Raw genomic sequence first — 5,912 nt, 5'->3', positions numbered from 1 at the left:
ATTTGTCCAGAGCACAGAAGTGTCTCTTCCTGGAGGTATTTCGGCCCATTCCTTTAGAAGTCATCTATTATTGTGTTAGTGTTTGTGCATAAATGAATATTAATGGTGGATGTGGTCTGACTACTGGGCCCATTTCCTCCCACAGCTGTTTTTGTGCAAGACCTGATCCAAAAACATCTTGCGCACACATCTTCCAGCCTGGCTCCACAGGAGAGTTTGACGGAGAACGCTTTGCTGGTAAGGCCTGTTGTGGTTTAGGCATGGACACAGCACATAGCTGCTCAGTGTTGTCAGGGCCTCAGCAGACCTGCATTTGCCTCACAGCAGGCATTTAGGTACCCAGGGAACTTGTATTGTAACTGCAAAAAAGCTTATGTGCAAAAGGCCTCCTGTTGTAAGGGAGGTTGCAGCTGAGCAGAGGTTTGGAGGGGCTGAACGCTGGAGTTCGCTGCTCCAGCTGGCAAGGAAGGCCCACCCACAGCTTAGGTGGTGTTTAGGGCTACAGATTTCAGCCTGAGCACCAGCACCTGAAATCAAGTACTGAAACACCTGCATTATAGCACTCTTATTTGGATATGGTTCTCTGGATTTCTATGTTTATACGTTTGTGGAGTAATCCCATAGAGATTGCTGGGACTAAGCCTGGGACTCCTGCAGGAAAACACAGTCCCAGAGACAACAGGTTCTGAGAACAAATACTCCCAACACCCTATTTTTTAATCATTAAATAAATGAGCATATCCTTACAGATTTAGATTTATTTAAGTAGGGAAGGGGATTTGTTGCATGACTCACATGTCTGAACTAATTGCTACTCCTATTTTTTGATGCAAAACCCTCACAACTGCTTGCGAACAATCTGCAACGGATGTGTGCGCTCGGAAACTCTCGAGCAAGTAATTTTGGACTCGCACACTTGAAAAGGTTGTTTGCAGATGATGCACAGGCTTACCGCTTTTGTTGAGAAGGGGCCTAATTCAGAGTGTACAACAGGCAGCAAAATATTCCTATTGCCCAAAATTAGTCACAAATAATTTGCCTGGCTCTTGGTTTTAATCACATGATCCAATTACAACTTAATCCCATCAATATGAAATAAATGTTCCCACCTTTGGTAATTTTCTTGGTGTGGAAAGCTGCTCACAGCCCCATGCCTGGCAATTAGCCTGTGTTTTGTGTTCCTTTTGCAAAAGGGGAAGGGGGATGGAGAAAGGATGGTTGGTAAAACATGTGGCTTGAAAACCCTTCTTCTGGCCCAAAGTGGGAGTGAAGCAGCCCATAGAGATACTGTCACGGATCCAAGCAGGCTGGGGTTAAACAGTTTCCTCAGCTTTTCTCCCTAAATCAATTTGAATATTCTTGGCAAGCTCTGTTACTATGCATGGTGGGCAGCTGTGATTCAAGCAGGGAGGTTTTTTTTTCCCCCTTTCTACTGTCCCAGTCTTCCTGTCTTGTGCAGATGTGATCCTTTCCCTCTGTCTGCCTAACAGCTAATTATTTTACCAGACAAGCCAATAGTCTGAAGAAAACAGACCATGCATATTCTTGAAAGCAACAACTGTGTTACAATGTCAGAGGGGGATGGGGAATTAAAAAAAAAAAAGAGGCACTTCCTTCTGACCCACTCCACTCCTTAAGAAAACCTCAATCAGATAGCAAGCATTCTGATTTATAAGGCACCAACCTACCTCCCAAGTTAGTAACCCCCCTTTAACAGCCGAAACTTGCACCATGTATTTGGGGAAAATGGGGAAAAAGCCAGCTTGAATAGAGAAGACATCCAGCTAACAGCTCTGTAATCAACGGCAAACCAAAAAATGTACACACCCTTGTTACTGCAAGAATGTGGACAAGAGCGCATCAGCTGCTCCCCAGAAACTGCCTGAGTGTTGCTGTGCTTGCTGAAATTTCATTCCGAGTTGCAATTATGCCTCTCTGATTAAAATCATTAGTCCCTGGGTCTGGAAAAAGCACAAATTCTGCTGCCTGTGTTTTCGTGGTTATGTTTGAGGGGGCTTTTCTGGTGGGGTAGGTACCTGGACTTTGGAGCCTGCTTTGAAACCTTTGAACCGCTGTCTGCTGTGTCCTAGGTGTGTGCTGTGAGCTACCAGGAAGCACCACAACTGGGCAGTTGTGTTTTATAGCCTACAGGCTGCGTTTTGAGAATGCCTACGGTATTGGGCTTCATAGGCAGGACAGACAGAGGAACATGCTTCATTTCCAAGTCCCACAGAAGTTCAGCACCGGTTGCTTGCCGGAGCACCGCTGTGACACAAGGAGAAGTGTGTTGTCCTGCTGATACCTGCTGAGCCATGCCTACTGCCTGTCTTTATCCCCCAGCAGTGAAGAACAGCAGGTCAGGGGTGTTTGCTCTGCTCTGAAAAGGCTGACGTGTCCCTTGTATTTGTGGGGCCCTGGTTTAAGCAGTGAGGTGCTTGGTATTTTTGCAAGTGGGACAACAGCGTACAAATGTTGAGAGGCCGGAACAAGGGCTCTGAAGGAAGGCATTTGCCTCAAGATGAGGTAGAAGCTGTCTGGTACTTTTTGGAAAGTTAAATTAGAGCCTAAGGTGATAATTGTGTGTGTATTCAGCACTCAGGATAAGAGTTTTACAGAGACCTACTGCTGCTGGTGCAGCATTGTACAGAGACATGCCGCTGCTTTTTTTTTTTGACAGGCAGCTCTTTTCCTAGGTGGGAACAACATGCTCCAACATGGGGTAAAACCAAGGCCTGTCTCCACCTCATTGCATCCACATCAATAGGCAAAGTGCTCCAAGTAGCTATATTCTCTTTAAAATCCTGCACAAGCAAATTCTTGAATGTGAAAGGTGACCCATGCTGCTCTGAAGGCCAGCTGCAGCTGCCTTCCTGGATAACCTGGGTCAGTGAATCCTCCTTAATTTTGTGTTGCAGCTCAAAAGTTCAGCTGCTTTTGAGTAAGCAGTCTACTCTCCTAAAAGCAAGTTCCCTGCCTCATAACCCCATACGGCATTCAGAGCATCAGGATGTGGAGAGCTCTGTCCAGCCTGGACTGCCTCATTCACCTTCTGAGGAGCAGTGACTTCGCTGACAGTACCGGAACAAGAGCCAAAAGAATGAATATTCCTCATTTATTTGTTGCTGTTTTAAAAGCAGATAACCAATTAATTAGTTGTTCACCCTCCAGGGCTGTAAGTTCTTGTGTAATTAGATAATGAGCAATTATCATTACAGTGTTTTGTTCTCACGTGGTACTATGTGAATTCCAGCACTGACCACGTTTCAAAGGCTCATGTTCCAGGTTATTACCCAGTAATGCTATGGGAAGCACTAGCACCCCTTTCACAAGAATTTCTTAAACATGACAATCTACCAGCATTACAGGTGCTAATATAAATCCCAGCTGCTCTTACTGGACTTGCCCCACAGTAGTTTGAAGTAGTGTTGATGCCCACTGCAATGGGAAAACCCTAAAACATTCCAAGGAGATTATGTGGTTGGACGCTTCCCGAAATACTACCTTTCATGTCCTTAATGCCACCCTTGCCTTTCCTGCTTTGGCACGGAAAGCCAACATCAGGGTTACACAGAGTGATTTAGAACAGAAAGTTATTGGACAACACAAAGGTTTAGAATTGGAGTCACCCCCAGAAGGGCTGCTGTGCTAAGAAAAGCGCCTGATGCAAGTCAGGACTTACAGGATGTACTTGTGATGAGGTCAGCAGCTAGCAATTAATTAATTCGTTAAAATACATGGAGAGATTTAAAGTGGGCACATGGTGAGAACATGCGTGCAAGAGGAGGAATCTTGAAACCACTTAAGCTTTAGGGCAAACAAAAAACAGATGGGAGATGGGTGCGGTGATGAAAAGGTGTAGGCAAGGAGCCCATATCTGTCATTATTCCTGCAGCTACAATTTAATTACCATTCCTGGGCTTTGGGGAACAGATTTTTTTATTTTTTTTTTAAAGGTATGGGAAGGAACACAAGTTCTACGGCTGGAAGATGCCCCTTAGCATCATCCCAAGTCTCTGCTAAGACTCTTAATATGCTTTACTCATCACCCAGAACAGAAACTGTTTCCGTAATCTTTAATGTTAAGGAGTTGCTTTCAAAAGGAAGGGAAAAAAAAAAAAAAAAAGAGAGAGAGAAGCAAAGCCCCACACTAACTCTCCTCCCCAAACTTCTTGTTTCAGCAGCACCAGAGCAGAACTCAGCATGAAGCACAAGGAAGGCAAGAAGCCCTTCTCCAGTTGTCTGGGTAATAAGCAGATGTGCACTGCAATCTTGTTTTATGCAATTATCTGTGACAATAGGCTGCACCAAGAGGTTACAGAAAGGTAAGCTATTTACCTGGAGGACGTTACTTAAAGCTGATCTTAATGTTGTAATGCAGTGAAGGTAAGAGGCAAAATTAGCAGTGTACTCTGAATGGAAAATTATTTTTTTTCTTGAGGCCTATAATGGCAGAGTGACAGTGACTTACAGCACCAGGACAAAAAATCAAGCCATCAGAGAAGAACAAGTATCACATGGCAGGGCTCAAATAAAGCAAAATTTCAGTTTAGAATTTAATACTCACTGAAAAGATCCCTAACAATTTTTTCTAACACTTCTTGTTGCTACAGCACAGGAAGAAATATATTTGGATTTTTAAAAACGCCAAACAAACAACAAAACACCCAAAACCAAAACTAAAACACAACAACAACAAAAACCCCTCTTGATTTTTCACAGTATTGAAACAGGTAATGAAGCTTGATTGTGGAAAATAGATAAAGTGCCTGCAGGGAAGAATTCACTGTTGAACAAGTTGACTAGCAAATGTCGACTGAGCTGTATTTAGTCCTTTCCGCACAAAAGCCGTGTCAGGCAAAGCAAGCTAAAGGGAAGGAGTGGGGAACATGAATTATTGCTGAGCAGAGGTAAAGCCTGATTTTTTTTTTCTTTCCTTCCAACAATGCATAGTGATGGAATAAAGATTTGGGGTTTGGGGGCTCTTTTTTTTTGCTATTAAAATCCTGTCTACCTGTACCTGTATCTAAGATGGCATGTGCTTGACCCTCGCCACTGAGACGACGTGTGCACTCAGAGCCAAACTGCGCATACCAGTTCATTCTAAGAAAACCAAAGCCATTATCCTACTGGGGACATGATGCCTGGGGAACATACACACAGAACAGCATGTACAATGAGCTGGGGTGAAGAAGCCGGTTGAACTTGTTTCAAAAGCCAGATAAATGCATTATGATTAGTGGGCCAGCCACTAATCCACACAGCAAGTTAAGAATTTCAAAATTTCAGGTGCAGGAGCTGCTTCAAACCAGAGTATCTTTCTAAATGCTACACGATAACCCTCATACAATTCTTGTGCCTGTTAAAATGAAGGATGCAGGTGAAGTAGCACATCAGTTGTATGGCCAAGGAGATTTTTCCTAAACAGAGCATCATCACCTGGCTTCTGAGCTTAGCCAGGGATGCTGAAGTCAATACAAGCTGAGGGCTCTTCCCATTTTGCAGTACCAAGCACAGAGCTTGAACTAGGAAAGACTCCTGTCCAAAGATAAGGATTTTATTTTTTTAAGGAAACTAGGATGGACGGAGTGAAGTCTTGGCTAGAGAATGGAATAGGGGTGCTTTTCTCACTCTCCAGCAGCAATCAATAGGGAATGTGTTATTTTGTCATGTCAGATTTCCTCAGCCTAAGCAGCTCATGATAGTTGTGTGATGGAAGTTAAGTTAGAGAAAAACTGACAGAATTGTGATTTCCCAAAGGAAACAAAGCAAACATCATCTACTTTGAAAAAAATCCGATTTTATTTTTGTATTGAAAAGACCTGTCAATTTAAATAACTGTTTATTTCCATTCATGGTCTCAACCAGTGTTATGTGTTAACATTATTCAGAACTGTATAAAAAGCCATTTGTGT

Source organism: Pterocles gutturalis, unplaced genomic scaffold, assembly GCF_000699245.1.
Source record: "Pterocles gutturalis isolate BGI_N339 unplaced genomic scaffold, ASM69924v1 scaffold16978, whole genome shotgun sequence".
Lineage (NCBI taxonomy): Eukaryota > Metazoa > Chordata > Aves > Pterocliformes > Pteroclidae > Pterocles > Pterocles gutturalis.
Note: the sequence above shows the minus strand (reverse complement) of the source record.